The sequence below is a fragment of the Hyperoodon ampullatus genome, assembly GCF_949752795.1.
Source record: "Hyperoodon ampullatus genome assembly, chromosome: 2".
NCBI lineage: Eukaryota > Metazoa > Chordata > Mammalia > Artiodactyla > Ziphiidae > Hyperoodon > Hyperoodon ampullatus.
This window is the reverse complement of record NC_136915.1, coordinates 84,394,865-84,406,788: the sequence shown is the minus strand read 5'-3', so window position 1 is coordinate 84,406,788 and position 11,924 is coordinate 84,394,865.

Genomic DNA, 11,924 nt, shown 5'->3' with positions numbered 1-11,924 from the left:
TGGACAAAGGTTAGATCAATGTTTTTCAAATTATAGGTGTTGAACCATTAAGGGATCACAATCAGTTTTTTAATAGAATGACAGAGTAGAGAAAGAATGTATCAGTATGGATCATTTATACTAAGGGTAACTTTTGTGAAACTTTCGTTTCAAATTCATCTATATAAGCATGTGTGAGTGTGTGCTTGCATGTATTGGGTTGAGTAAATGTATTTCTCACTGTGGGTTGAGATACCCAAATTATTTTATTTATTTATTTTCTTTTTTTTTAAAATTAGTTATCTATTTTATATATATTACTCTATATAAGTCAATCCCAATCTCCCAGTTCATCCCACCCCCCACCTCCACTTCCCGCCCTTGGTGTCCATATGTTTGTCCTCTACATCTGTGTCTCTATTTCTGCCTTGCACACTCGTTCATCTGTACCATTTTTCTAGATTCCACATATATGCGTTAAAACATGATATTTGTTTTTCTCTTTCTGACTTACTTCACTCTGTATGACAGTCTCTAGGTCCATCCACGTCGCTACAAATAACCCAACTTCATTCCTTTTTATGGCTGAGTAATATTCCACTGTATATATGTACCACATCTTCTTTATCCATTTGTCTGTCAGTGGGCATTTAGGTTGATTCCATGATCTGGCTATTGTAAATAGTGCTGCAATGAACATTGGGGTGCATGTGTCTTTTTGAATTATGGTTTCCTCAGGGTATATGCCCAGGAGTGGGATTGCTGGGTTATGTGGTAATTCTGTTTTTAGTTTTTTAAGGAACCTCCGTACTGTTCTCCACAGTGGCTGTATCAATTTACATTCCCACCAACAGGGCAAGAGGGTTCCCTTTTCTCCATACCCTCTCCAGCATTTGTTGTTTGTGGATTTGCTGATAATGTCCATTCTAACTGGTGTGAGGTGATACCTCACTGTACTTTTGATTTGCATTTCTCTAATAATTAGTGATGCTGAGCAGCTTTTCATGTGCCTGTTGTCCATCTGTATGTCTTCTTTGGAGAAATCTCTATTTAGGTCATTGGCCATTTTTTGATTGGGTTCTTTGGTTTTTTTAATTGAGCTGTATGAGCTGTTTATATATTTTGGAGATTAATCTTTGTCCATTGATTCATTTGCAAATATTTTCTCCCATTCTGAAGGTTGTCTTTTCATCTTATTTATGGCTTCCTTTGCTGTGCAAAAGCTTTGAAGTTTCATTAGGTCCTATTTGCTTATTTTTGAGTTAATTTCCATTACTCTAGGAGGTGGGTCAAAAAGGATCTTGCTGTGATTTATGTCATAGAGTGTTCTTCCTATATTTTCCTCTAAGAGTTTTATAGTGTACAGTCCTACATTTAGGTCTTTAATCCATTTTGAGTTTATTTTTGTATATGGTGTTAGGGAGTGTTCTAATTTCATTCTTTTACATGTAGCTGTCCAGTTTTCCCAGCACCACTCATTGAAGAGACTGTCTTTTCTCCACTTGTATATCCTTGCCTCCTTTGTCAAAGATTAGTTGACCACAGGTGTGTAGGTTTATCTCTGGGCTTTCTATCCTGTTCCATTGATCTATATTTCTGTTTCTGTGCCAGGACCATATTGTCTTGATTACTGTAGCTTTGTAGTATAGTCTGAAGTCAGGAAGTATGATTCCTCCAGCTCTGTTTTTTTCCTGTCAGTATTGCTTTGGCTATTCGGGGTCTTTTGTGACTCCATACAAATTTTAAGATTTTTTGTTTTAGTTCTGTAAAAAATGCCATAGGTAATTTGATAGGGATTGCATTAAATCTGTAGATTGCTTTGCGTAGTGTAGTCATTTTCACAATGTTGACCCTTCCAATCCAAGAACATGATATATCTCTCCATTTGTTTGTGTCATCTTTAATTTCTTTCATCAGTGTCTTATAGTTTTCTGAGTACAGGTCTTTTACTTCCTTAGGTAGGTTGATTCCTAGGTATTTTTTTCTTTTTGTTGCAATGGTGATTGGGATTGTTTCCTTAATTTCTCTTTCTGATCTTTCGTTGTTATTGTATAGGAATGCAAGAGATTTCTGTGCATTAATTTTGTATCCTGCAACTTTACCAAATTCATTGATTAGCTCTAGTAATTTTCTGGTGGCATCTTTAGGATTCTGTATGTATAGTATTATGTCATCTGCAAACAGTGACAGTTTTACTTCTTCTTTTCCAATTTGGATTCCTTTTATTTCTTTTTCTTATCTGATTGCCATGGCTAGGACTTGCAAAACTATGTTGAATAAAAGTGGTAAGAGTGGATATCCTTGTCTTGTTCCTAATCTTAGAGGAAATGCTTTCAGTTTTTTACCATTGAGAATGATGTTTGCTGTGGGTTTGTCATATATGGCCTTTATTATGTTAAGGTAGGTTCCCTCTATGCCCACTTTCTGGAGAGTTTGTGTCATAAATCGGTGTTGAATTTTGTCAGAAGATTTTTCTGCATCTGTTGAGATGATCATATGGTTTTTATTCTTCAGTTTGTTAATATGGAGTATCATGTTGATTTGCATATATTGAAGAATCCTTTCATCCCTGGGAAATCCCACTTGATCATGATGTATTATCCTCTTAATGTGTTGTTAGATTCTGTTTGCTAGTATTTTGTTGAGGATTTTTGCATCTATGTTAATCAATCTGTAATTTTCTTTTTTTGTAGTGTTTTTGTCTGGTTTTGGTATCAGGGTGATGGTGGCCTTGTAGAATGAGTTTGGGAGTACTCCTCCCTCTGTTATATTTTGGAAGAGTTTGAGAAGGATGCATGTTAGCTATCTTCTGAACGTTTGATAGAATTCATCTGTGAAGCCATCTGGTCCTGGACTTTTGTTTGTTGGAAGATTTTTCATCACAGTTTCAATTTCATTACTTGTGATTGGCCTGTTCATATTTTCTATTTCTTCCTGGTTCAGCCTTGGAAGTTTATACCTTTCTGAGAATTTGTCCATTTCTTCCAGGTTGTCCATTTTGTTTGGCATAGAGTTTCTTGTAGTAGTCTCTTATGATGCTTTGTATTTCTGTGGTGTCTGTTGTATCTTCTCCTTTTTCATTTCTAATTTTATTGATTTGAGTCCTCTCCCTCTTTTTCTTGATGAGTCTGACTAAAGGTTTATCAATCTTGTTTATCTTCTCAAAGAACTAGCTTTTTAGCTTTATTGATCTTTGCTATTGTTTTCTTTGTTTCTATTTCATTTATTTCTACTCTGATGTTTATGGTTTCTTTCCTTCTACTAACTTTGGGTTTTGTTTGTTTTTTCTCTAGCTCCTTCAGGTGTAAGGTTAGATTGTTTATCTGAGATTTTTCTTGTTTCTTGAGGTAGGATTGTATTGCTATAAACTTCCCTTTTAGGACTGCTTTTGCTGCATCCCATAGGTTTTAGATCACTGTGTTTTCGTTGTCATTTGTCTCTAGGTATTTTTTGATTTCCTCTACGATTTCTTCAGTGATCTTTTTTTTTTTTTTGCGGTACGTGGGCCTCTCACTGTTGTGGCCTCTCCCGTTGTGGAGCACAGGCTCTGGATGCACAGGCTCAGCGGCCATGGCTCACGGACCCAGCCGCTCCGCGGCATGCGGGATCTTCCCAGACCGGGGCATGAACCCATGTCCCCTGCATCAGCAGGCGAGCTCTCAACCACTGCGCCACCAGGGAAGCCCTCTTCAGTGATCTTTTGGTTATTTAGTAATGTATTGTTTAGCCTCAATGTGTTTGTGTTTTTTACGATTTTTTCCCTGTAATTGATTTCTAATCTCATAGCATTATGGTCGGAAAAGATGCATGATATGATTTCAATGTTCTTAAATTTACTGAGGCTTGATTTGTGACCCAAGATGTGAATTTTCCTGGAGAATGTTAGTGTGCACTTGAGAAGAAAGTGTAATCTGCTGTTTTCGGAAGGAATGTCTTATAAGTATCATTAAATCTATCTGGTCTATTGTGTCGTTTAAAGCTTGTGTTTCCTTATTAATTTTCTGTCTGGATGATGTGTCCATTGATGTATGTGAGGTGTTAAAGTCCCCCACTATCATTGTGTTACTGTTGATTTCCTCTTTTATAGCTGTTAGCATTTGTCTAATGTATTGAGGTACTCCTATGTTGGGTGCATATACATTTATAATTGTTATATCTTCTTCTTGGATTGATGCCTTGATCATTATGGAGTGTCCTTTTTGTCTCTTGTAACACTCTTTATTTTAAAGTCTATTTTATCTGATATGAGTGTTGCTATTCCAGCTTTCTTTTGATTTCCATTTGCATGGAATATCTTTTTCCATCTTCTCACTTTCAGTCTGTATGTGTCCCTAGATTTGAAGGGGGTCTCTTGTAGACAGCATATTGATGGGTCTTGTTTTTGTATCCATTCAGTGATCCTGTGTCTTTTGGTTTGAGCATTTAATCCATTCACATTTAAGGTAATTATCAATATATATGTTCCTATTACCATTTTCTTAATTGTTTTGGGTTTGGTTTTGTATTTCCTTTTCTTCTCTTGTGTTTCCCACTTAGAGAAGTTCCTGTAGCATTTGTTGTAGAGTTGGTTTGGTGGTGCTGAATTCTCTTAGCTTTTGTTTGTCTGTAATGTTTTGATTTCTCTGTTGAATCTGAATGAGATCCTTGCTGGGTTGAGGAATCTTGGTTGTAGGTTCTTCCCTTTCTTCACTTTAAATATATTGCACCTCTCCCTTCTGGCTTGTAGAGTTTCGGCTGAGAAATCAGATGTTAACCTTATGGGAGTTCCCTTGTATGTTATTTGTCATTTTTCCCTTGTTGCTTTTAATAATTTTGCTTTGTCTTTAGTTATTTTCAATTTGATTACTATGTGTCTCGGCATGTTTCTCCTTGGGTTTATCCTGTATGGGACTCGCTGCGCTTCCTGGACTTGGGTGGCTATTTTCTTTCCCATGTTAAGGAAGTTTTCCACTATAATCTCTTCAAATATTTTCTTGGGTCCTTTTTCTCTCTCTTCTCCTTCTGGGACCCCTATAATGTGAATGTTCTTGCGTTTAATGTTGTCCCAGTGGTCTATTAGGCTGTCTTCATTTCTCTTCATTCTTTTTTATTTAGGTTGCCTATCTCCACTTCATTTAGTTGTTTTTCTGGTGTTTTATCTTGTTCCTTCACCTGCTACATAGTCCTCTGCCTTTTCATTTTGTCTGTCTTTCTGTGAATGTGGTTTTCATTCCACAGGCTGTAGGACTGTAGTTCTTTTTGCTTCTGCTGTCTACCCTTTGGTGGATGAGGCTATCCTGAGACAAACGTTTTAGATGGACCCAGAGGAAAACAAGAGATTCAGGGCTCTGACCTGACACAGCTCTTTTAGGGCTAGCTGGGACCCAGAATGTGGCTGTCCACATAATCTGAATATGTGCTCGCTCTATGTATCTATCATCGATCATCTTTTATCTATCTGTCTATCTATCTATCTATCTATCTATCTATGTATCTTTCTACCTTTCTACCTGCTGTCTGCCTACTTACTTAACAAAATGTAACAGTGAAGTGTAAATACTGGCATTATAAGCAAATTTCACTTGTCTATAAAAACAGATGCTCAACACATATTTCTTGGATGAATAAATGAATGACTTTTCTTCTGTGTACTTTCTGTTCAATTCTAAACCCCATGAGAACAGAGACCATGTCCGTTTTTGTTTGGTATTGCATTCCTAATGCATAAATGCAGTAGGATCTTAGAAATATTTTTTGCTTCAATGAAGTGTTTTTTTATTCTCTACATTAAACGTATGTTGCTTTTTAAAATTGAAATATAGTTGATATACAGTATTATATTAGTTTCAGAAGTACTACATATTGCTTTGACATTTGCATATATTATGAAATGAACGCCTGTAACCATCTGTCCCCACACAAAATTATTACAATATTATTGATCATATTTCTTATGCTGTAAATTACATCATCATGGCTTATTTTATAACTGGAGGTTTGTACCTTTTAATCCCCTTCACCTATTTCACCCCTCCACCATGGCCCTCCCCTCTGGCAACCACCCGTTTGTTCTCTGTACCTATGAGTCTCTTTTCATTTTGTTTAGTTAGTTTGATTTTTTAGATTCCGCATGTAAGTGAGATTATATGGTATTTGTCTTTCTCTGTCTGATTTATTTCACTTAGCATAATACCCTCTAGATCCATCCATGTTGTTACAAATGGCAAGCTTTCTCTTTTGTGTGGCTGAGTAATATTCCACTGTACATATACCACATCATCTTTATCCATTCATCTATCGATGGAGTCTTTGGCTGCTTCCATGTCTTGGCTATTGTAAATAATGTTGCTATGAACACTGGAGTGTGTATATCTTCTCAAATTAGTGTCTTTGTTTTGTTTGGGTAAATACCCAGAAGTGAAATTGTTCGATCATATGGTAATTGTATTTCTAATTTTTTGAGGAGCTTCTATACTGTTTCCCACAGTGGCTTCTATGGAATTTACAATCTCACTGACAGTGCATGAGGGTTCCCTTTTCTCCACAGCCTCACCAACACCTGTTATTTGTTGTCTTTTTGAAGGTAATCATTCTGACAGGTGAGTGGTGGTATCTCACTGTGGTTTTAATTTGCATTTCCCTGATGATTTGTGATGTTGACATCTTTTTCATGTGTCTGTTGTCTGTCTGTATATATTCTTCAGAAAAATGTCTATTCAGGTCCTCTGCTCATATTTTAATCGGGTTGTTTGTTTTTGATGTTGAGTTGACTGAGTTTTTGGTTTATGTTGGAAATTAACCTCTTATTGGATATATCATTTGTAAATATCTTCAGTAGGCTGCCTTTTCATTTTGTTGACAGTTCCCTTTGTGCAAAAGCTTTTTAGTTTGATGTAGTTTCATTCGTTTATTTTTGCCTGAGGGCAGTCAGTACAAGCTGTCCCATTTGTTCACACTGTCAGCTGGGTGGCATTTGCCTATCAGAGGAAATAGCTTAGTTAAGAAACTGAGGGTAGGGAAAATATCTGGAGGTGTTAACAGATTTTTTTCTGAAAGATACAGGAACTGGGGATATCCTCTGTTGTTTCTGATTGACTTCTCAGTAAGGTTAGAGGAAATGGTGGTCAAATCATGGTCAGAGGCATCTGGTAGAGGATGACAGATCCAGGAGTCAGTAAAACCTAATGCACATGCAGTGGTTTGGGAGAAACTTACCAGGAGGTTTTACTTCATGAAGAAGGCTCCAGGGGTGATTCTGAAAACAAAGATCATTCAAATCCATCTCTGCTCTGTGTCTCTTGGGGTCTAAAGTGCTCCCAATCCCAAGTGCTGCTGTTGTCAGCCCTCCATTGCTTCAAAATTAGTGTGTCCAATTGCAGTACTGATAATTTCACCTTTTTTGCAGTTATCCCCTAATCACACCCAGACTTTCCATTCAGAAAAAAAAGGTGCAAGACTTGGACATTTTAATAAAAGTTATAAACCCATGATGGCCCCCTCATTGGCCTGTGGACCACTGCAGGAGGATTTGTTGATAGTGTGATCAGCCAAGTGGCAATTATCCTTATGATCTAGGACCAAGTCCATCCAACTACAGAATCCAGGTGGCTGAATCAGAATTAAGTTTGAATCTCCCAGGCTCCATTTTGGCTGAGCTGCCATCTGGAGGGTGTACCAACCAGGCTGGCCTGGGATTGCTATTAGGGGAGAGAAAGACATATCATGCCCAGGAGTGGTCAGGAAAAAATCTCAGTTTTTCAAAGCAAGTCTATATCATCCCCCACCCCTTTTGTCCTGATCATTACCCAGAAAGCAGCCAAGAGGAAGTGACCCCTTTCTGAGGATAGCAGCATTCAGTGACCAAACTGCCTTACTAAAGTGCATGGACCAGGAGAATGTGAAGGAAGTAGAATTAGAAATTTTTTGAGTCAATTTTTGAGGAGGTCATTCCAGTGCTAGATGTCTGTGGATGGTAGGGAGCATGGAAGGTCCATCAAATATCTGTACTCTGTATGTCTTCTTTGGTGTAAAGCAATTATACTCCAATAAAGATATAAAAAAAATTTAATACCACACACACAAATCTATACTATCAGCAGCCGAGGTGAGGGTAGAGGGGGAAGAGGGGAGGAGGGGTACAGAGGAAAGGAGCCTTCTAGGTCAGTAAGGCTTTACCTTTATTTTTAGTTTCAAACAGGGTGATGGCTGTTCATGGCTCCATCAAGTGAACTTGCAATGCTTTCGGCTGGTTCAACAATTTAAAGTGGGTAAAGACCCTCATGGTTGATACTGCCTACTCTGGCTTTGGGAGCCCTTTGGCTCAGCAGCCATGGCCACATTTTTTCTGGCTGGTGTCACTGGATTTCCTTCCTTCTGCTGACTTGGGCTTGGCTCATACAGTGGCAATTTTTTTTTTTTTAAGAGATTACTTCAACCTGAGGTATTTGCTGCCCCACTTTAAAAAAATATCCCTTTGGCTTCATTTAGTTCCAATGTAAATTTTCCAGGGCTGAGAATTGACAGTAAGAATATATGTAGAATTCTTTGTGTCAGTTTCTCATTCTCCAGTAGGTCACCTGCATCAGCATTAGAAACCCAATCCCAGGCAGGAAGAACTCAAATGTTAGTTAATGCCTCATCTACGGATTCCCAAGGGAGTTTCCCCTAAAAGAGCCACAACTCCATTATAGCAGCCAGCACCAGCTGCAAAACACCCTGAGACACTTTGCTGTTGTCTGAATGGGTCTAAGGTTGGCATGAGAGACTGTAGGAGTGACTGAGCCATAAAACAGTCCAGCTGTTGCCATCCAGGGTGAATATTAGTACTAATTATCACAGTGGGGACAGACCTGAAACTGACCACCAGATTGATGAGAAAGTCCCCTGCACAGAGGAGAGTCAGCAACACCCCAGGCACTGTTTCACACAGTTGACCTTCAACCTACTTCCCAGTACTCAGCCTGCAACACTTCAATTCCTCCTTATAATTGGCGAAAAAAACAAAAACAAAAACATTGGAGAACTATTAAATGCCTGATTGATCATAAAACTTGTTCAACATGTTCACTCCTAATTCCCAGGGACTTCCTCAAAATCAGGTGGCCTATGAGGTTCTCATCCTTCCTCATTCACATGTCTCTCTACAACCCCTTGTGGTCACCAAGACTGTCAAGAACTGTGAAGAGTCTGAGATTTTACCATCCTTACAATCTAAGCCAGCCTGCCACAATTTCATGGATGCTGGGAGAACACACAAGACTGGATCATAGACAAAGGATTTTGCTACTCACAGCACTAGCAGTAACCAGATCTCAGCACTTGTGCCAGTTTTGCAAGCCCCAGCTCCCACGGGCAATTCAGTGAAGGCCAGATGATACCTATACATGTGACAGATTGTGTTACAAGAGAGAAACCCTGAGTTTACGGCACCCAGACCTCTTATAATGGACAAAAGCAAACATGTACTGTCTCTATCTTCCAAAATTGTTTGTTATACAAACATCCTTAAAAAGATAATCCATAACAACAATAATCAGTCCTTGTGCTTGCAAGACGTACAGAAACATGAAAGATCCATGGAGAATTGCTTCCCAAAAATGAGCTTTAGCAACTACCTCTCTGAGTCACAGCATTTCCCCTAAATCTCTTGTGAGACATAGTCTATTTTCCAACCCTGTTTGTCACAGATTGGTGATGGGATAATAGTAGATGGCGTGGAGCCCACAATGGTGATGACTGGGGGAGACATTAATAGATGGAGGCAACAGGCAACACAAGATTTATTAGTTTAAAGGTTTTGGGGTTGCAAATGGCAGAAATCTACTTTGGTTAACGAAGTAAAAAGGATAATTTATTACAAAATTATGTAATAGCTCAGAGAAATGAAGAAAAAAGTTGAACAATTGGGTCTTTGGGAGGTCAGAAAGCAGGGCAAATCTAGGGATTTAGATCTAAGAACTAATGGACAGTCTCTCCAGGGTGTTTCTGTTAGGATGACCCAGCTCCAACATTTAAATTCTTGTGTCACACAGCTCAAGATTCAAATTTTCCTGTGAGAGAGCCTGATTGGTCTCTTTTGGATCATATACCCATGTCTTGGGCAGGTGAGAGTAGGGATCTTAACAGATAACTGAACCAAGACTGCATTCATTGTGAAGGGGGAGTACCCAAAGAAATATCAAGACATTTCCCTGTTTATAAGATTCATTTTCTCAATCTTCTCCATACTGTGGGGGACACGGTTGCTAGGAATTCTGGGATCACATCTCCATTATGAGCGAGGGAAGAGAAAGAATCACAGGGAACAGCTCTGAGCGGCCAGGCTGGGTCACTACTCTGCATGTGGGGTTTGGGTGTGGGGTAGGGCATTAGGACAGGTTCCTATACCAGAACCATACAGAGAAATAAGGAGGGAACAGTTCCCTAAAGAATGGGAGTGTCACTACCAAAAGAAGGGAGCAAGAGTGATACTGGGCTGAGGAAAACAACAGATTTCCATCATGGTCACCAACCCTGCACTATCTTTCCTTCCAGCCTCAAATTTTGTGAGTCCTGATTTGAGCATATCTGTAGGAGAAAGAAAACTAAAGATGTTGCTGGTGACTTTTCACAGGTGGAGCAGCCCAGGCCAGGGTGGATGGGTTCTCCTTTTGGCCAGCATAGGGCCATAACAGAAGGCTGTGGGATCTTGGACATTTCATCACTGGGTACTTAAGGCCTTTCTGGGGCCACTGGAAGATAGAGTCCAAGCCTGAGGAGTCTTCCATTAAATGCCACAAGCTTCTCAACAGAGAGCTGAAGAAAATCTATGAGGTGGACAGGGTCAGGGAGCCAGGTTTGCCATTTGGTACCTGGGGCCGAAGGGCCAGAAGAGGCAAGGAGCTTACTGGACCTCCTCTCATCCCAGGCCACTCTGCAAAAAGAAGTTCAGTCTAAAATGTCTAGTTCATAGGACAAGCTGGAGGTGGGAACTAGGGTGAGGTGTCACAGCAAAACTCTAAAACCAGATCCCAGCCAAGGACCCCTAAAGGCCAGGTACCTGTAGAGTCTGAAGACATTTCTTGAGACACCAAAGCCAGGGGAGGGAGTCATTTATGGAGTCTGTGAGTGGGAAGGAATAGAAAAAAAAAGTAATTTTGAACAAATGATGATAACTTTGTGAACATATAATGAAATTTTTTCTTATGTAAGCATAAGAGCATCAGGTATGTAGTTAAGTGATAAAATTATATATCACATTATATAAAACAAAATTTATTATGTCACATATAATATGGTGTAAAACTATTATTGGCGCACTTCTCCTTGGATCTCCACGCGATTACTAGGGAAGTAATGTAGAAAGTCCCAACAGGAGAATGTCTTTGCTGCTACACAGAGTTCTTAGAGTCTGTCAACATAGACCCCCAGCCGCAGAGCTGCCCACGTGGAGCATGGCTCATAGAATAAAATCTGGGAACTAGGGAACTGGAAAATCTGAGATTTGGCAATCATTTGCAGGCCATGATTGCAGGTTCAAGATGTTAAGCTGTCATAAGAAATGCAAAGGATTTATCTATGGACCTTGATTCATAACCACAGGTAGTCAGCATTTACATCTCATCCTTGTGTGACTGCAAAAATTCTTTCCTCGGGAGCTTAGCATTTAATCCATGCTGGCATTTAAAACAACTCGACAAACAATCCAAACATTCGTCCACTGGGAAATGGATAAACAAAGTGTGGAACATCCATACAATGAAATACCACTTGGCGATAAAAAGAAACAAACTCGTGCTTCACACAACAATATGGATGGATTTCAAAAGCATTATGTTAAATGAAAGAAGCAAGACATAAAAGAACTACATACTTTATGATTACATTTACAGGAAATTTTAGAAAAGGCAGACTTATAGTGACAAAAAGTAGATGGTGTTTGCCATGAGGGAAGGGGATCTACTCCTAAGGGGCACAAGGAAACTTTT